Source organism: Lissotriton vulgaris, chromosome 3_1, assembly GCF_964263255.1.
Source record: "Lissotriton vulgaris chromosome 3_1, aLisVul1.2, whole genome shotgun sequence".
Lineage (NCBI taxonomy): Eukaryota > Metazoa > Chordata > Amphibia > Caudata > Salamandridae > Lissotriton > Lissotriton vulgaris.
In genome coordinates this window covers 2,118,222,421-2,118,243,812 of record NC_141689.1, presented here as the reverse complement: position 1 = coordinate 2,118,243,812, position 21,392 = coordinate 2,118,222,421, and positions in this window count along the sequence as shown.

The window sequence follows — 21,392 nt, the reverse complement described above, 5'->3', positions numbered from 1 at the left end:
TCCTATCCCTAACTCTTCATCTGGCCCTCCATACTCTCCATCTGGTGAAAGTACTCCCAGAAATCGGATGTGTGGATACCCACCCAGTTGTTCTCTCAGCAGCGGAAGTTCATTGCCAAGGATGCAATCAATGGGCATTGGTTAACTGACAAGAACCCTCCTATGGGCCATTTCCTACCCAAGTAACATCAGGGCCATAGGATGGTAAAAGTCCTGTTCATAGGCCTGGGTTGCATTGTTCCGGTCTGGGTAAAGTTGCTTTTATAACACCATGGTCTGCCTGGCACAGGTATCATTCAGAGCAGTTACATTGGCCCAATTCACTGTGATTTGATGGAATTAACAACTCCCACTCTCATGGATCATCAGCTTACCCTCTGAGTCAATTTCCCAACAAAAGGACACTAGGGAAGGCTCTACAATATCAACCTGGTGTCAACCTCCCCCAAGGCCATATTAACCATCCCTGTGGAGTGCCCTCTTGTGGGTGGTTTCCTGGGATAGCTAGAGTCCCGCTTCTTGTGTCCAGACTGGTGACAATCATAAAACCTGGTTGGGAAAAAGGGCACCCTGTGCTACTGCCCATCAGAATCTCAACTTACGCTGAGAAGGCCTTTCTGACAAACTCTTGTGTAGCCTTTTGGACACCTTCTATGTTTTATCCCAGTCTCCTCCTTCTGCTGAGGGGGACCTGAATCAGCCTTCTAGGGGTCACTGCCAGGAATGTTTTGGACACCTTGGTACAGATCCAAAGATCAGCCTCCTTTTGAAGCTCTCTGGGGACAGTGAGCCTAGAATCAAAAGGGAGCTGGTGCGCATCTAGAAAACAATAACTGGCCATTATAATCATCTACATTGCTGCACTTCATCCAGCCATCCAGTGCATTACTTGATTCACAAAGGCTACCCATGACTGGTGTGACTGCTTCTGTTTATCCATAAACGTCCGGAACTTGTTCTTTGGGTTACACTAAGCTTCACAACAAGGGCTTCTTTCATGTCCTGTTAGTTTTCTCAAGGGTCAATCAATCAATCAATCAATCAATCAATAAAGAGTTTATGGAGCGTAAGCTACTCACCCGGAACAGGTCTCAAGGTGCTGGGGGGGAAGGGGGGCAGGGGGTGGGGGTTCCGCAGATCCTGGAGGTTCACTGAGCTTCATCAAAGATCCAGTTCTTGAGGTCCCTGAGGAATTTAGGGAGCAATGCAGTCTGTCGGAGGTGGATTGGGAGGGAGTTCCAGGCTTTGGCCATGAGGAGGGTGAAAGATCGCCCTCCTGTTCTGCTTGATTTGATCCGAGGTCCAGTTTTGAGGGAGAGCTGGGCGTAGCAGAGTGAATACTGGAGGGCATGGAACACAAGGCGGTGGTCAGGGTGGTGGGTCCGGTGTTGTAGAGGGCCTTGTGAGCGTTGCTGAGGAGCTTGAAGGTGATTCTCTTCTCGATGGGGAGCCAGTGTAGTGTCCATAGGTGTTGGCTGATGTGGCAGAGGTGCAGTTGGTTGGGGACTAGTGTAGCGGTGGCATTCTGGAGTTTGCGGGTAAGGTTCTTGTTGGTACCGGCGTAGAGTGAGTTGCTGTAGTCCAGTCTGCTACTGATGAGAGCGTGTGTGACAGTTTTCCTATGTTCATGGGGATCCACTTGAAAGTCTTGCGGAGTAGGTGGAGGATGCGCTAGCAGGAGGAGGTGATGGCATTCACCTGGAGGTCCATTTTAAGTTTGGAGCCCAGGATGATTCCAAGGATGCGTGCATGGTCCGTGGGGTCGGGAGGTCTGCGAGGGTGGGGGCCACTAGATGTCATTCCAGACATCAGGGTGTGGGTCCATGATGAGTATCTCAGTTTTGTACGTGTTGAGTTTGAGGCAGCTGGTATTCATCCATCTGGCAACTGCTTCCATTCTGTCTTGAAAGTTATGTTTGGTGATGGTATGTTCATTGGATAGGGAGAGGATAAGTTGGGTGTCCTCTGCGTATGATGTTATGTTGAGTCTGTGTGCGATGGATGAGAGCGGGGCCATGAAGATGTTGTACAGGGTTGGGCTGATGGAGGATCCTTGTGGGACTCCCCAGCTGGTTGGAGTTGGTTCTGAGAGAAATGGATGGAGTCTGACTCGTTGCGTTCTGCCGGAGAGGAAAGAGAGGATCCAGACTAGGGCCTTGGTCTTGATTCTCACATCGTGGAGTCTGTGGGCTAGGGTGCGGTGATAGACAGTGTTGAAGGCAGAGAGGAGGCCAAGGAGGATGAGCGCCGCAGTCTCTCCTCTGTCAAGTAGGGCGCATATGTCATCTGTTGCTGCGAGAAGTGTGGTTTCGGTGCTGTGGTTTTTCCTGAATCCTGATTGGGAGGAGTTGAGGATGTTGTTTTCTTCTATGAAGCCGGCGAGTTGCCTGTTGGTGGCTTTTTCCATGACTTTGGTTGAATAAGGGAGTAAGAACATCGAACTGAAATTCTTGAGGTTGGTGGGTTTTGCTGAAGGTTTTTTAAGGCGACGGTTGATCTCGGCATGTTTCTAGTCATTGAAGAAGGAGACGGTCTTGAAAGAGCAGTTGATGATACGTTGAAGCTCGGGGGGATGATGTCTGCTGCTTTGCAGTATATGTGGTGGGGGCAGGTGTCCATGGGGGCCCCAGAGTGGGTAGTTATCATTATCCTCAGAGTGTCTTCGATACTGAGGGCGGTCCATCTGTCAAGAGTCGGCTGCATGCTCCTGGGAGCGGTGAGAGGGGGTACCTTATGGGGGTTGTTGTTGTCGAAGTTGTCATAGATGATCTTGATTTTGTGGTGGACGTAAGTGCTGAGTCTGTCGCAGAGGTCTTTGGAGGGAGCAATGTCTGTGGACTCGCTGTTGGGATGGGCAAACTCTTGGATGATGCCGAAGAGTTCCTTGCTGTTGTGTGTGTTGGAGAAAATTCTGTCCTGCAGTGCTTTCTTCCTGGAGAGTCTGATGAGCTTGTGGTGGGCCACAGTAGCTGTTTTGAAGTTGTTGAGGTTTGTCGGGGTTTTGGAGTTCCTCCACAGTTTTTTGAGTTGTCTGCAGGTGCGTCTGGAGTCTCGGAGTTTGGTGGAAAACCAGCTGGCTTTCTTGGAGGCTTTATTGAGGGGGGAAATGGTGTTAGCGCAGGCAGTTATCCAGTTGTGTAGAGTGCGGCAGCGGTAGTGAGGTGATTGTCCATGGTGGTGGGAGCGGAGCTGCTGAGGGCGGCGGAGAGCTGGTCGTCAGAGATCTCGTTCCAAATCCTGTATTGCAGCTGATGCGGGCATCTGTGGGGGATGTTGGATTTGAAGGTGAAGTGAACACAGCGGTGACCCGTCCATGGGAGTTCCGAGGTGTGGCTGAAGGTTATGGAGTTCCCTGCTGTGAAAACGGGATTGAGGATGTGCCCTGCTAAGTGCGTTGGTTCGGGTATAATCTGCTTGAGTCCTATGGTGTGGAGGTTGTCCAGGAGAAAGGCAGAGTTGGAGTCCTGGTGGTTGTCGAGATAGAAGTTGAGGTCTCCTAGCAGTGTGTAATTGTTGGAGGTGATGGCATGCGGGGTGATGATGTTGGTGATGAAGACGGAGAAAGGACCGCAGGGTCCGGTGGGTCTGTAGATGAGGGTGCCTTGGAGGGTGGGGGACAGCTTAGTCTGGATCTTGAAATGGAGGTGGTCCATCAGGTTTGTGGGCCCGTTGGAGTAGGTGCTCAGTCGGAGATTGGCTTTGTGGGCGATGCCTCCTCCAAAGCAGTTGGGGCATTACTTCTGGGAGAGCTTGTATCCTTCGAGGATGGCGATCGCGATGTCTGGGCCAGAGGTGGTGTTTGTCCAGGTTTCAGTGATGTCCCGGGCGGTGCTGTTGAGAGGACCCAGATTTCCGTGGTTCGTCTGTGGAGGGAGCAGACGTTGAGGAGGATGCATCGTAGGGTTTGGAGTGCAATGGAGTTGTTGCTGGTGGGAGGTGGATGGTCCTGGGTCTTGGCGGAGGAGATGGAATGGCAGCAGTAACGGCAGGTGAAGGGTACATGGGTGTCGAGGGATGAAGAGAGTTTGCAGTTGAGGTTCTTGCTGGCGTTGAGTTTGTGGGGAGTCGATGAGCTGTAGCACTGGAGGGCAGGCGGACGAGGGGTCCTGGCACTGGTCACGGTCAGGTTGCAGACGGGCGCAGATGGGATTGCCTTTGGCGTGCTGGCCGCGCAGCCACACAGTGGCCTCCATTAAGTAGAGGTCGGGGGAAGGCAGGGCTGCTGGGAGGCGGGAGCGGGAAAAATGCGGGAGCAGGAGTGGGCTGCGGGGACAGCAGCGGCGGAGATCGGCAAGAGGGAGAAAGTTGGTCAGTAAGGTATCCGTTTCCATAGTGGATATGTGCATCCACAGATTAGTCCTCCTCTGGGCCTCTATGCATACACAAGGCCACCTCATAGGCCTCAACCCATTTGTCTGTTTCATCCCCAACATAATGCTAGGCACCAGGTATTTGGGTATGTGGACCCTTTTACCTACTTTAGGCGCTTCAGCGTTATTGCCACTATCTTTCTTGGACTTTGTGATCTTCCTTGCCTTCATGTCCAGTTCTTCCATGTGCATCTCATGGTCAAGTATGGCCTGCTTCTCTTCCAAAACCAAAGTTAAGCTTTTCTCTTCCAGTGTCGCTCTGTTCTTCATCAGCAAGAGCTAGCTTGTTTTTCTCCAAGGCAGCCAGCCTTTGCTCCAAGTCAATCTCTGCCTTTCTTTCCTCCAATTCTGCAGAGTTCATGCTGTGAGAGAGCACACTGCTCTTAACTCTGAACGCAGCAGGTGACTTCACCCTTGGGAGCTCCCTTCCTCATCTGGCTTTCGGCCTACAGCAAGAGTATCCTTCCGTCCCTCTAGCACTGGTATCATTGTAGGGTCATCTTCTTCTTCTCCCCCAAACTCATCTTCAATATATACTCGATCCTCCTCTTGCTTCTGTGTTGTAGACTGCAACAAGTGGACCGCCTGCCAGGCTCTGAGGTCTACCCTGTACACCAGCCTCTTTGAGCCCAGGGTTAGCTTTAGCACTCTCTCCTTGGCAAGTTTCTTACATCTGCCAGATTGACATCAATGTTACTGAGATCCATCTCAATTCTTGCAAAAATCCCTCACTCAAAATATGAGTAGAGGAGTGAAATGAAAAACAAAAATGCCCATTTAAAAATAATAAGACAATTTAAAAATCAGAAGTCGATTTAGCATGTGTGCTTTCTGTCCCTTTATGGGGCCTCTGAAATTCATTAAGGATGCAGGGACGTTTCCTCAGATCCTGAAATGGTGGCCATAAGAGGGATTTTTATTTTTTTCAACTTTGGAACTGAAAATACTCAAAAGGTGCGATGGGAGAAGAGGCTCCCTCATCCATTTGGATCCCTTTATTTCCTTTAATTTTGGATTCACAGATATCTGACAATAGAATTTGTGAATATGCCATGATTATGAGGGCCAGTATGTACAAAAGCATTAGCCCTTTAAGTAGTTCTCAAAAACCTTTTTAAATGCTCATATCTACTTAACAGATTTATACTATCCAACAGAAGCACACTTTCTGAGTAAAGTATTACATTCATAGCAAGGTAAATCTGTTCAGCAGTTTTGGTGGTAGGATTGAGTAAAATTTCCTATGAGACCTAAAAAAAACCACATCTTTGCACCTATACTTATACCACAGCTTTACACATATAATGTCAAATTGTTTAGATCCTTATATTCTTGAATATGATCTAGTCCTTCTTCAAATAACCGGAAAACATATTGTTTAATTTACGAATTTATGTTCCTTGGGATAAGGCACAGAGATGTACTGATTCTCTCTTTATTTAAGTGGGCAACGCTGCGTCTTAAACGACCCACAGAATTAAAGGTATATGTCAATACTAGTCTTCACTAACTCGCTAGTAGGGCTTATTGCCAGTTCACTCTCGTAAGATATATCAAGAGCAACATTTAGCTTATTGTGACAAACGTGCTGCGTGTTCAAAAAATTCTAGCTTAAAACCGTTGCCACGAGTATACCCATTCACACTTTGTTTAAGAGTATTAAAGGTTATCCCCATCTACAGATTGTAATAACGCAACTAGTTTTTAGCGGCTCTACTAATACGGCGACTCTAGCAGTTCTACCTCACGTACCTTCTTAAAAAACAGCGGCCTCCCTGTCACCGGGTCCTGGTGCAGCTTGCTCCATGTATCGGTTGATAGCTGTTTCTGCCGTTTATATACTGCCGTTACGGTCAAGGGTCACAGGTTGCGTTAGTTAACCCGATCACGTGATACGTGTCGGCCATGTTGAAACATGTTTTGTATGGAAATACATAGTTTACCACGTTTACCGATTTATCTACAGATATATTGGATGTTTATACCAATTTCGGGAACGATCCACAATTTTTGGTATTATTCGAAAATATAATGTAATGTCTGCTATATTTGGCGGTAAGAGTAAAGTAAAATAAAATACCATATAGTCAGCCATCTTGGAATGGGTTGGAGTGACAAGGGTGTAATGTCTACTCTCTGTGGCGGTAAAATATAATGTAGTCCGCCACCTTAGAATGAGTTAGGGTAACAAGAAATAATTCCTTGTCATATATAGAGCAATCATTAATTCCTACAGTCTACCAAGCCAAACGGTTGATAGTTAATATAATTTGGTCGGACAGCGTATTTATTCGACATTACTAGGTGGCGAATGGTAATGTTATATCGTCACTTAAGATAAGTTACAGAGAGTTGTTCGTACGTGATATTACTAACTATGTTACATACACTCTATGAATTTACCAATGGTACTGCATTGAGATCTTTCGGTATAGGCTGGCTAAGTCTTAATTATAAGTTTAATATTCAGTATTTCTCCATTACTGACTCGCGAAGATTATATGGGCTATATTGATGAAATTATTCAAAAGATTACAGTATGAATGGGCCGAATTGATTGCAGAACTCATTTAAGTAATGACTAAGGTAGTGGGATATGTTTATATTATCTTTTCCAAATCCTCTTTGCTGTTTAAACCTTTGCGAACAGAGTTCAATTTCGACATATAGAACTGCTCTCTCTTTTTGCGTTTTGTAGTTGTATCTCCTCCTCTCATATTCATTTTGATAGACTCTAGTACACACCACTTCAGATCTTGGTTGGTGTGTTTGGCAGTAATCCAGTGTTCCACTAGAGGTGCTGTGCTCTTGTGGGTTCTGTCTTTATGTATCAAGTTTTGAGGAACTACATATTTTTAATCCAATAGCGCCATTTTTTGAGAATATTTCACAATGGACACGCTACATTGATGATGTCTTTTTTATTTGGACAGGCCTGGAGGAAAGTCTGATTGACTTCATCAATTGGCTTAATCTAGGGGACACCAACTTAAGATTTACTCACTGTATAAGTAACCATAGATGCGAATTCCTAGACATAATAATAAAACATAATGAAGGGAAACTTATGGTCGAATTATTCACAAAACCTACAGACAGGAACACTATGCTACACTTTGAGAGCCATCGCCCAGCATGCCAAAAAAACAACATGCCCTATGGTCAGTTTCTCAGACTTAGGAGAAATTGTACTAAAAATATAGATTATGATAAGCATGCCCAAACCCTTACAGAAAAGTTTTTAGAAAGAGGATATCCTAAAAAATTAATAAGACACTCCTACAAAAGGGCTAAATCTTTTAACAGAGAGGATTTATTTAAGGAAAAGAGCAAAGAAGATAAGACTACACCATTGATTTTTGTAACCAACCATAGCAGCATTAATAATAAGATTAAAAATATATTAAACCGCAATTGGCATCTTGTGGCCAACCAAAATGGTGTGCCTCTTCCTAAACCAATGTTCTCATACAGACGCAACAAAACAATCAGAAGCAGTCTGGTTAAAACATATAGGGAAATTAATCCTGTAAATCAACCCACTTTAGATAAAAATCCACTACCCAAAGGCACCTTCCCATGCAGTAGGTGTGGCAACTGTAACGACATTATTAAAGGTGCAGAAATTACAATAAACAACAAGATTCATAGATTCTCCGAGTTCCACAATTGTAGGTCCAAAAACTTAATCTATTTGATTAAGTGCCCCTGCAACCAAATATACATAGGTGAAACAGCAAGAAAAATAAGGATAAGACTCAATGAACATAAGTCTGCTATAAGAACCCACAAGAGCACAGCACCTCTAGTGGAACACTGGATTACTGCCAAACACAGCAACCAAGATCTGAAGTGGTGTGTACTAGAGTCTATCAAAATGAATATGAGAGGAGGAGATACAACTACAAAACGCAAAAAGAGAGAACAATTCTATATGTCGAAATTGAACTCTGTTCGCAAAGGTTTAAACAGCAAAGAGGATTGGGAAAAGATAATATAAACATATCCCACTACCTTAGTCATTACTTAAATGAGATTTGCAATCAATTCGGCCCATTCATACTGTAATCTTTTGAATAATTTCATCAATATAGGCCATATAATCTTCGCGAGTCAGTAATGGAGAAATACTGAATATTAAACTTATAATTAAGACTTAGCCAGGCTATACAGAAAGATCTCAATGCAGTACCATTGGTAAATTCATAGAGTGTATGTAACATAGTTAGTAATATCACGTACGAACAACTCTCTGTAACTTATCTTAAGTGACGATATAACATTACCATTCGCCACCTAGTAATGTCGAATAAATACGCTGTCTGACCAAATTATATTAACTATCAACCGTTTGGCTTGGTAGACTGTAGGAATTAATGATCGATCTACATATGACAAGGAATTATTTCTTGTTACCCCAACCCATTCTAAGGTGGCGGACTACATTATCTTTTACCGCCACAGAGAGTAGACATAACACCCTTGTCACTCCAACCCATTCCAAGATGGCGGACTATATTGTATTTTATTTTACTTTACTCTCACCACCAAATATAGCAGACATTACATTATATTTTCGAATAATACCAAAAATTGTGGTTCGTTCCCGAAATTGGTTTAAACATCCAATATATCTGTAGATAAATCGGTAAACGTGGTAAACTATGTATTTCCATACAAAACATGTTTCAACATGGCCGACACGTATCACGTGATCGGGTTCACTAACGCAACCTGTGACCCTTGACCGTAACGGCAGGATATAAACGGCAGAAACAGCTATCAACCGATACATGAAGCAAGCTGTACCAGGACCCAGTGACAGGGAGGCCGCTGTTTTTTAAGAAGGTACGTGAGGCAGAACTACTAGAGCCGTCGTATTAGTAGAGCCGCTAAACACTAGTTGCGTTATTACAATCTGTAGATGGGGATAACCTTTAATACTCTTAAACAACGTGTGAATGGGTATACTCGTGGCAACGGTTTTAAGCTAGGATTTTTCGAACACGCAGTACGTTTGTCACAATAAGCGAAATGTTGCTCTTGATATATCTTACGAGAGTGAACTGGCAATAAGCCCTACTAGCGAGTTAGTCAAGACTAGTATTGACATATACTTTTAATTCTGTGGGTCATTTAAGACGCAGTATTGCCCACTTAAATAAAGAGAGAATCAGTACATCTCTGTGCCTTATCCCAAGGAACATAAATTCGTAAATTAAACAATATGTTTTCCGGTTATTTGAAGAAGGACTAGATCATATTCAAGAATATAAGGAGCTAAACAATTTGACATTATATGTGTAAAGCTGTGGTATAAGTATAGGTGCAAGGATCTGTAAAATATTGGTACTAAGAACCCACATCCAAGGGTCCCTAATCATAATAAAAGTATATATTACATAAAAAACGCTCTTTAAATATAAGGTTGTTATATACTGACACTAACATGGGGTAATTTTCTAAATTAGACGTTAATCTAGAATACGGACATAACAGAAAAACGGCAGAAGGAAACAAGTACAAGAACCTTCTACTCCCTCAACGGCACATCAGCCATAAGCATCCTGTTACAAATGACTCCAAGATGGGATTATATCTAGCCTTTTACTAAAAAGGTACTGAATTTACGATTTTGTTTTTAACAAAAGACTCAGGTTTATTATATAAAAAATGAGCAATAGGCTAAACAAAATATCGTGTATTTCTGTCTATTTCAAGCAAATCTGTATCTGATCTTATTAATCCATACGGTGGTCACCCCTGGTACAGCGAAACATCAAATTTACGCATTGTTTTGGATTCAGGTAGGAATCCCGACCACATAGTGACGTCAAATCAAATCAAATCAAATAAGCTTTATTCGATTTATCAAAAAATCATAAAAGCGTGCAAGTACAATTTATACAAAAAAAATTTAAATCAGTTTTCACACAAGCAAAGTTACGAAGAGTAGATAAAACATTTTTCCAAGGATTAAAATCTGCAGCAGTCATTTGGACGAAGGGCCTCATGTTACAGTGATCAGTTGATTTAAACATGTGATACTTAGCTCATTGAGTTTCTGTATTTCATCACTGACATTAAAAAGCGAGAAACAACAAAGATAACATCCTCATCTTCTAGCAGCAGTAATTTCAAGTATGCAGATTTACATGTTCTTATCCCCCAGCGTTTAAGTAGTGGTAGAAGGAAAAGTTTCCTCGGGCTGGTGTACAGGTTACAAAAGAACATGATATGAATGTTGCTTTGTGTTGAATGGTCATCCCATGGGCATATTAGGTTCAAGGAGGCCCAGTCGTTCTGTTTTGGCAAAGTGACCATGCGAAAGAAGATCCCTAAGCGCAGCCTAGTCAAGAGCATGCGAGGGTAGGGTGCTGTTTCAATCCCAAGGTAAAATTGTAGGCCTTCGGTAGGGGTAATTTGCTGATAGCTCAGGGTAGTGCCTTTAAGTTTCTCTGTGTCCCATCTTGCACTTTCTAGGTGTGTAATTAAAAGTTTTTTGAGAGCCTGCCTAGACAAGGTTTGTAGAATCTCTGGATCATCATAAAATTCAGGGTGTCCAATGTTAGAAAACATCGTCTGGACGTATCGCAGCCACTTGACTTTTGCTGTACCATCCAAAGTCATGCAGTCTTTGATGAGGTTTCTGTTCAATTGGCACTCCACTGTGGTCCAAATTTTATGCCAAAGCAAACAAGGTGATAATTTTATAATGTCACTGAGGTATTTAAGGCCGGTCTCGATATGGGTCATAAAGGTCGAGGTGGTTTTGTGCACACCTAGTAAGTAACAAATGAAGATGTTCTCGCAAGTTTGTAGTGAGGACACGTTCTCGAAACCCCAAAGACCTGCTCCATATGTGGCCGTAGCTATGCACTTTGCCCGATAGATCTGTAACATTTCTCTAATGGGTTTACCCCCAATTTTGCCTGCAAAGGTTCGTAGGGCCCCTATGGCACGGCTGAAGGCGAGTTTCCTGGCTGACACTGCATGTTTCCACCTTCCCCTCCTGTCAAAAACAATGCCCAAGTAGCAAAAAGTGTCCGTGATCGCGATCTTTTGCTGCTCCAGATATATTGAGCATTGTGGTCTATTGCTCTTTTGGGAGCAGGACATGGAGAAAGTTTTAGAAATATTCACCTTCAAGTTTCTTTTACCCATGTAAGATGAAAATTCATTTACTGCTCTCTGCAAGCCTACCTTTGTCCTAGACATGATTTCCGCGTCATCGGCACATAAAAGAATGGGTACAGGCCTACCATTGACAGCTGGGTAATCGCATGGCAAAGTTTTAAGTTCTCAGTGATGGAATTTATGTAAAATGTAAAGAGCAAGGGCGCAAGTATGCAGCCTTGCCTAACCCCTCTGTTTATAGCGAATTTTTGAGAACATTGCCCCTGGGTCCCGAATCTTACTCTGGCCCCAGCATCTCTGTATAGTTCTTTGATGAATGTGAGAATGGTTGAGTCCACCCCGATGTGTTCCAATGTTGACCAGAGCTGCGCGTGGTCCACGCAATCAAAAGCGGAGCTAAGGTCAACAAAGGTAACAAATAGGTCCCCTTTTTTGGCCTCAGTGTATTTAGAGACTAGTAGAGACAAGTTTAAACATTGCTCCAGTGTCCCTAGTCCCTTTCGGAACACATATTGGAGCTCCGAGATGACCTTTTTCTCTGCTTCCCAGTGTTGTATCCTCTTAAGGACGATCCTTCCTGCGATTTTCATAAGTCCGTCCAATAGCGATATTGGATGGTAACAAGCAGGGTCGTCCCTATTCCCCTTTTTAAAAATGGGGACTACGATCACGTCTGACCAGGTGTTAATGAAACCACATTTGTTTCCCATATTTAGTACGTTGGTTAACAGGGGAACCCAGAAATCCAGATTTGATTTATAGACATCCACTGGGGTATGATCAGGGCCGGGGGCTTTCCCTGACGACTTTCCCTAAGGGCATCTTCCACTTCTAGAATGGTAAATACCAGTTCAATCGGGTAGGGGGGTGCTGGAGGGACAGTTAGCAGGTTATCCTCAGTTATGTTATCCTTAGATGAAGACACCTTACATTGGTTCGGGGCGTCACCCTGACTGTTGGTATAAAGATTACCATAATATTCTACCCAGAGCTCTGCCGTTATTGCTACATCTATGGAATTGTCTCTATCTTTTGAGTTATATACGGATCTTATGACTTTCCAAAAGAGATTAGTGTCCTTATTCCTAGCGGCTTCCCCCAGGGCTTCCCAGGCCTCCTTCTTCAGTGTCGCCCTCCGCTGTTTAATTGCCTGCTTATAATCTTGTCTCGCCAGGCGAATGTGAGCCCTGTCTTTTGGGATAGCAGATAAAGCCTTCTTTAGGTTTTTCAGGGCAGATGTGCATCTAGAATCAAACCACCCACGTTTATGCCTCCCGTTGTCCCTGCAACTCCTAGTTAATGCATTTTTTATGTGTCGCTGGATGTTAGAGAAGGCAGCCATGATGGTCTTTGGGTCAGTATCTTCTTCTAAGCAATCAAGTATGTCTGTGGAGCAGGACGATAGGAAATTTTGAAAGAAGGATGTAGGGTTCATTTTCTCCCGTTTAATTACATACCCGTTGGTCTTGGTTAGGGTGACCTCATGTGGGTATAAAACCCTGCTAGGTTCCTTTACTTTTCCCTCCATCAGCTTTACCCCGAAAGTGATGGGATAATGATCGCTCATAGGGTCGTCCCCGATTTCCCAGAAAGTTATAAAATCAGGATGAGTGGGTGATATCAGTGCAAAATCGATTGTGGTTTTACAACCTCTTCCATTATACGTTGGGACAAAGGGAACCGGGGGGGAGCATGCCTGGTTGATAAAAGTGAGGTCAAAAGTGAATATGACGTTGTTGAGAAGAGACCCCAGATTGGTGTGGGAGAAGTGCAAAGGACCATCCTCCCCGAGGTCTGAAAGGCCGCACAAACCTAACTCAGAAGACGGGCAGATGGTACAATTGAAGTCTCCCACCCACAGCACTATATGATCCCCCGTGGCTTGATCTCTCAGTTTGTGGATATGATAGATCATATTGTTCAAATTCAATTCCACTTCACTAATTGGCAAATTATTATAGAAATTCACAAGTATCACCTTTTGTGTAGTGCCCCATTTAAGTAGTATAATTTGGAAGTACTGATTGGAATAAAAATTGTAGACTTTTACATCCCCTACATTCGAGATGTATATGCACAAGCCCCCCTTATTGCGACCCTGGGCTGATGGGACAGCGGGTGAATGAAATGTTCGGTAGCCCAAGATATGTGCTTCCTCTACAAGCCAGGTTTCTTGGAGACAAAGGATGCCATACTTCTGCACGATATCCAGCCAGGGTTTGTGGGTGATCTTACTACCCAGGCCTGCTACATTCCAGGAAAGGAGAAAGTGCATAGGGTTTCCGTTTTTCTGATGATGATGACCTTCGTTCCCCGTTATGCCTTTCGGATCTTGGGAGTGTGCCAGCTCTATCTGTCGTGTGACCTGTGCAGTAATGGCATGCTGTTCAGGGCAGGTTAAGTCTATCCCCATTGGACTTGGATTTTGGATTGTGGGCAATGATTTTTCGTTCGTAACGGTATCCATTGGAGGGTTATGGGCATTAGTAGGGAATGAGGGAACACTAGTTCCCAGTCAATCCACCTAGTCCAAACACTCAAACCTGTTCATAGTGGGTGCTCCTTCCCACCAGTTGTTAGTGGGTTGCCAGCCATGCCCCTGTCCTTTCCATCTACGGTTGTGGGCTATTGACCAAGCCCCAGGTGGCTCAAGAGTCTGTTTAGGGGGGTAGAAAAAGGTAAGGGGTCTGGTGAGGATAGATTGGTCAGTGTCATATGAATCCCATGTAGTGATAAGTTGGGCTGTGTGGGGGTCTGCAAATGAGACCACTATGCAGTCTCCGGGGATGGATTCATGGGTACGACCCACCCATGGGACTCTCCTGACCATTAGGACCCTGCTCCTGGTAGTATTAGGGAGCTGCCTGTTGACGTTTAGCCAGTAAATCACCTTATTCTTTAGGGACCACTGGGTCTCCATAGAATGAGGGTCAAGTGGTGGTACCTCGGCCAGAATGACCACATAGGGCCCGGCGTCGGGAGGGAGATCGATATAGCCCCCACGAAAGTTCTGATGACCTTGGTGTTGGTTAGTTATATGCGGAGGAGGGGGGCTGTTGGTCTTGTTGGGCTTGTGAGCTGCCTTAGGGATAGTTTTGGGAAAGGTCTGATTCTCGGAGCCTTTTGTCGCTGGTTTTGAGGGTTTTTATATGAGAGGAACAGGAACATTTGGAATTGTCCGAGGTTTAGGTATTGGAATAGGTTTTGGTAAGGGTGGGGGCAGAACCGGGGGCAATATTAGAGGAGCAGGGGAAATAGCGTTAGATTCTGGGGCCGATTGGATGCCATCATCGCCATCCTGGGGGACACCCTCAGCAATACGGGGATAACTAGCTTCCAGTTGTTTTAGGCTAAGAGTGGCCAGGGAGACTAAGGTCTTATCCATCTCGAGAAGATGATTCTCAATACGTGAACGTCTGAGTTCCAGAGGTGACAATAGTTGTTTTAAGGTAACCCAAACTGTCTTGAGAAAGTCTTCATCGTCGCCCGCCTTATCTCTATCCCTCCCTGACTCGCTTTGCCCTCCCTCTTTTGGTTTCTCGCCGCAGACAGGGAGGGGCTCTGGGGTAGGGGCAGGGACCATGTTAGAATTGCTGTGTTCTCTATCCCCCCCTATTAGCTGGTTATCCAAGTTTGGCATTTGTGTAGACTCCCCTATAGGGTGGGTAATGTTCGCCTGTTGTTGAAAAACTGCTGCCTTGCAATTTTTGCTTTTTTGCGGGCGTAGGCAGATCTTGCGTTATTTTTCTTTTTTAGGGTTGGGCCATCTTTATTTTTATTTTTTACTACAGAGGGAGGGGGGTCAGGACTGTCCGGCAAGATGATGGTAGTTCCCGGTCCGGTGGGCACAATTCCCTCGGGAGATTTAGAGGGCACAGTAGTTAAAGTGGATATGGGCTCTAGTGGGAGGGAAGAAGAAGGGGGAGCATGGTGAATATCGGCATGAATTATCAGTGGGGGAGGGCATGAAGCGTGTTGCGGAGATGCAGCAGACGCAATTCTCCCTAGAGAAGATTTTTGGGAATTTGCAAAGGTTTGAGAAAGCCTACGTGCAGCATCTAGCTCAATTGAAACCCTCTTCTGCATTTTGGTAATTTTGGCGTCAATTGCCAGATTCGTTTTCACAAGGAAATCATCCAATGTCCCGCTGGGCTTGCTCAACCCCATTGCAGTTTTACTGCGACTGCCCCGTGTACTCATGATGTATATCAGTTACAGTTCCAGTAATGTACTCACTGGTATCGGTGTGCAGGCCAGACGACACAAACCAAGGGGGGTGGGCCAGGCCAGTCCTCTTAGTCCTCGAACGGCCTCAAACGGTCCCGCCCTTGTCCCGGGCTTCTCCCGGCGCCCTCCCGCGCGCTCCCGCGCAGCGGGAGCGGTGTTTCCTTTAAGTAGCTGTCCAATTACCTGGCGGATGGGCGGAGCCGGCAGGGAGAGCAGCCCAGCTGGTCCAGGGGCGCGCGGGGACTCCTGGTCCTCGGAGTCCCCGCAGTTGCTCGCAGCCCTGCCGGTCAGTTGGAGTTTGCCCCCTTGTCAGTGTCTTTAAACCTGCAGCAAGCCGCGTTGCGGGACCCGCAAAGCGGGTCCGGCGAGGCGTAGCGGCAGGAGCGGTTCCCTTACAGGGGTTTAGCGTGGCGGCAAGAGCAGGCTCCCTTGCTGGGGTTAGGCAGCGTCCTCGATGTGCTGTGGCGTTTCTAGGAGGAATCCACTGAGTGCCCGGTGAAGCCGCGTTTTGACACTGAAGGCGGATGGGCGGAGCCGGCGGGGAGAGCAGCCCAGCTGGTCCAGGGGCGCGCGGGGACTCCTGGTCCTCGGAGTCCCCGCAGTTGCTCGCAGCCCTGCCGGTCAGTTGGAGTTTGCCCCCTTGTCAGTGTCTTTAAACCTGCAGCAAGCCGCGCTGCGGGACCCGCGAAGCGGGTCCGGCGAGTAACAGCGGCAGGAGCGGTTCCCTTACAGGGGTTTAGCGTGGCGGCAAGAGCAGGCTCCCTTGCTGGGGTTAGGCAGCGTCCTCGATGTGCTGTGGCGTTTCTAGGAGGAATCCACTGAGTGCCCGGTGAAGCCGCGTTTTGACACTGAAGGCGGATGGGCGGAGCCGGCAGGGAGAGCAGCCCAGCTGGTCCAGGGGCGCGCGGGAACTCCTGGTCCTCGGAGTCCCCGCAGTTGCTCGCAGCCCTGCCGGTCAGTTGGAGTTTGCCCCCTTGTCAGTGTCTTTAAACCTGCAGCAAGCCGCGCTGCGGGACCCGCGAAGCGGGTCCGGCGAGGCGTAGCGGCAGGAGCGGTTCCCTTACAGGGGTTTAGCGTGGCGGCAAGAGCAGGCTCCCTTGCTGGGGTTAGGCAGCGTCCTCGATGTGCTGTGGCGTTTCTAGGAGGAATCATATAGTGACGTAATTTGGACATATGGAAAAGATATAATAGTGGAGTTATTAGTAAATTGTGGCATGAAATTTACTCTTTAGGTGGAAATTTTTTAAAAAATCCATCAACAAAAAATGCAAGATATGCTGCAATAAAAAAAAAGCTTTTTCGTCAAGGTATCTTTCATGACCTCGAATTCCTCAAATTTTGAGGTATGTTGCGATATTGTTTTGCACAAATAGCTTTCGATTATATATGTGAATTGGGCAATTAAATCATGGGCGAAACAAATGTGTAAAAAAATGATGATGCTCATCCTGTTGATAGCGGGTCTCTCATAAAGAATTAAGAAAGACTAGTTGATATTAACTGAGATTGGGGTAATCCCCAAGATTTGTAAATGAAAATGTGAAATGTGACCACATAGGATAATTTATCTTATTTGTAAAGTGCTAACGTCAGTAAATATTAGGCCTCTGTTATAAGTGAATTTTAATTTTGACATTTTCTTTCTAGTGTTTTTTAAAAAAACGTCCTGAAGAAGGTGTACCTATCTACACAAGACACCGAAACGCCGCGTCGACTCTTGGTTTTTTATTTGTCATTTGTTGCATTATCATGTATTGTGAAATTTTATTATGTCATTAATTTTTTTAAAAATAAACTGATGTTTTTAAATTGCTGGTGCATATTAGAGTGTTTTTAAATGTTGCATGATTGTATTATATATTTCTCACAGAGTTTCCAAACTGACGTTTAGTCACTACTTAATGATATTCATAGTTCTAACTATATTGTATGGTTAGTCTTTAGGTCGAATATAGCCTCCCCTAAACATCTCAGGCTGGCTACATTACGACGTAAGGGATATCCTTAAACTCAGGGACTTTTTTTCTTTTTAACCTTGTTTACCCTGTCCTATATTAGTTCCAAGGGTACCTCCCTCCTTGTGTTTTGATATTAATACAGCTTGTTAGCTGGGGAGTCTTTGTCCATTTATGGAAGGAATCAAGACTTATGGTTTCACTGATGATCAGTTTAACAAACTGATCAACGGTTCCTCTAGAAATACTTCAGCTGTGATTATTGATAACAGTAATGAGGAAAAATGGAGAGAATTATGGAATCTCAAAAAGAAAATTGAAAAGGACAGAACTACATGCAGATTTTTTAATTGACTACTGCAAAAAAGGTATTATCCCTAAGGGATTGCAGATAACAAATGAACCTGGAGTCTTTGTTAAAGTCAAAAAATGTATAGATAATTGGACCTTGATAGCCAACAGATGCAGCAGAGACTGGATGCTTCTTATAATTGAGACAGCCCAAGATGTTTTAATTATAGAAAGAGCTGAGATAGAAGAATTGGAAGCAAAATGAAAAGACTGTGATGCACTTGATGAGGCTAAACGGAATCTAGAAGAAATACAGGCTGACATATCAGGATACCGAGAATATATGATCAACAAAAAGTCCAATAAATTTAGAAAAGATGTAGCACAATATGATACAGAAAAAGTCTATCCATACCTCCAGAAAGACTATTATGAAAGGCCACAGGAGGAATATACTAACAGGCGACAATGGTCACAACCTGGTCGCAATTTCCCTAGGAAAAAGGTGCGATTTTTCGACACCTCATATACCAGCTCGGACTCAGACAATGAATCACATCAGGATACTGTTAATAAAAAGAAAGAATCAGCCGCTAACAATACGAGGGAGAGTCTTCCTTTTTTAGAACAGCGCCAGAAAAACTTTGGTCCCCAGAGAGGAAGAGGGAGAGGGAGAGGTGGATACATCCCAAAGAAACAATACCAATCACGTCATTACAATACAAAGAGCCAAAAGAACTGGGATTAAATAAAAAAGCCCCTATTATTAATTTGTCTTCAAGATCAATTTTAGATAATGATAAAAAAGTACTAGAAAAAGGCTTAGGTTTTGCAATCGCAAGTCCTATAGATAGATATAGTCTTGAACGTGACCTTCAATGTTTCTTTAGAAAGGTTCGTCTTAATGCCTACTTTGATGGTAAACCTAGAGTCCCCAGAGATAATAAATCAGGCCTTAAGCCCAGATCAAAATGGACTCCACGGGTTAACATGGTTAAAAAAGATATAGAAATCTTTGAACGTTGCGTAGAGAAGAGTATTGAGGATCTTCTAGACAAGAAAAATTGGGTAGAGAATTTTTTTTCCAAAAACAAGAAACAAGCACTAAAATCATTAGAGGAAGATATTACCATTACAATAAAGCCAGCAGATAAGGGAGGTAGTATCGTGCTAATGGATACAGCGGAATATAATGCCCGCATGTACTCCCTGTTAAACAATACTGAACATTACTGCCCTTCCAACAGAGAAGAACTCAGGTCCCTGTCTGATAAGATCACAAGACTTCTGCAATTAGCAAAAGAGGATGGTATTATTTGTGAAGATGAACACTTTTTTCTTCATAACGAAAATCCGACTATACCAGCACTGTATGGTCTCCCGAAGGTCCACAAACATATTCTTGACCCCCTATGAGACCTATTGTGTCCAGTATCAACTGACTAATGGAACCCTTGAGTACATAAAACCACGAGTCAAGACACAAAAAAGCTTACATAAAGGACACAACTTCTATGATCAATAAAATAGAAAATCTGAATTTCAATCCGGATAACCAATTCTTGGTCTCTCTTGATATAGAGGCTTTATATACCACTATCCCGCAAGACGATACCATTAACATGATAGCGGATCTATTACAAATTGATGTCTTTAAATTGCTGGTGCATATTAGAGAGTTTTTAAATGTTGTATGATTGTATTATATATTTCTCACAGAGTTTCCAAACTAACGTTTAGTCACTACTTAATGATATTCATAGTTCTAACTATATTGTATGGTTAGTCTTTAGGTCGAATATAGCCTCCCCTAAACATCTCAGGCTGGCTGTTTACGACGTAAGGGATATCCTTAAACTCAGGGACTTTTTTTCTTTTTAGCATAGGATTTGTACTGGAAGGACACCCTTCCAGTACAAATAATATATTTAGATATACTTAAAAAAAATTCAACTTTGTATGTGTGCTGTACAGTGCGGCAGACATGCAGCCGATATGCAAAGTTTGAAATGTTTGGAGAAAAAAGTAACCTTTTCTTTTATTTTGCTCCTACCTCAAGGAGGCAAGTTTTCAGCAAAGCGTTTGGTCCGAATTTTACTTTATAGGGCTTTGCATCAGAATATATCTGTGGTAGCATGGTATCATGCATGTAGAACTCATGGAATATCTCTGTGACATAAATTAGGGCAAAGCACAAAGCACTATTTGTGCTACTTCTAAACACCTAATGCGGGATGCCAGTTTGCATCACTTTTTATGACTTTCCATAGGCGCAACACCTTGATAAATCTGCCCCAAAGTGTGAGTGAAGGCTCATTTTCCTTGGTTATCCCCCTCAACCATTTCATACCAGCCACGATGATCAGTATGCGTCTTTTAGAGTGACAGTGCACTCTAAATGTAGACAACAATCAATTATTGTTGCTTTTATCATTCTGAAAATCAACAGGAGACTGGGACCTACCTGAAAGGTGATCCAACATAGGTGCATCACCGGTGGGATTGACTTCACTGCAGCTCCCCGCTTCCTTCTTCCTTGCAGCAGTAAATCTCATTCAGTGGGACGTTTCAGTGCTGGTATTCACCTTGTGAAACCCTCTTTAGCTATAGGCTGCAGGATCGTCCTCCCGGGTTAGTCTAAGTCCAAAGATAGAAATATTTACCTGGTTTTATAAAAACCAGCACCCATTGACAACTGCAAACTCCTCTGCTTAATCCATTCGATGCGTAGGAGGTAACTGTTATGTCCTCGGCACACCACAGCCAAATCCCTCTGCTGTAAATAGCAGAGGGATTTTCTTTTTCTTTTTTTGCCTCTGGAGTTGCAGACGAGATTCCCCAACCTCCTGAGGCATTTTTATTTAATGTAATGACAATCATGAGCATGGCGCACTAGCAACATTAAACTGAAAGGGAAACTCAAATGTGCTGATCGGCTAGTTTCAGTTTCACTGCTTTGGTGCTTGTGCGGCTATTTCAGCACCCCAAGCACCAAAACACACTGGTTGTTGGAAAGGGGATTCCCAAGCAGAGATCTCCCAATAGACACAAGGGAGGGAGGAGTGGCCCCTTCGGCAAGGGCCTTTGCTCCCCCAACATGATATTGGCCATGATATTGGCCATATGCAGTCTTTCTTCCCACCCCGGGGGGGGGGGGCATAAAGCACACTAGATACCATGGATTATTATTTTTTTAGTACTTAGGGGTGGGGGCTGACCTAAATGGCCACTATAATGCCCACACCATTCCCGAAAATTACCACAGTCTTTCTGCCCCCACTGGGATGCTGATGGGGGCAATAGAGCCCATCTGCTACTTGAGGGGGCAGAAAGTCCACTAGGCAACAAGGATGATTGTTTTTTTGTATAAAAGAGGGGATGGGGCTGCCCACAATGGGCTTGCCAATGCCTC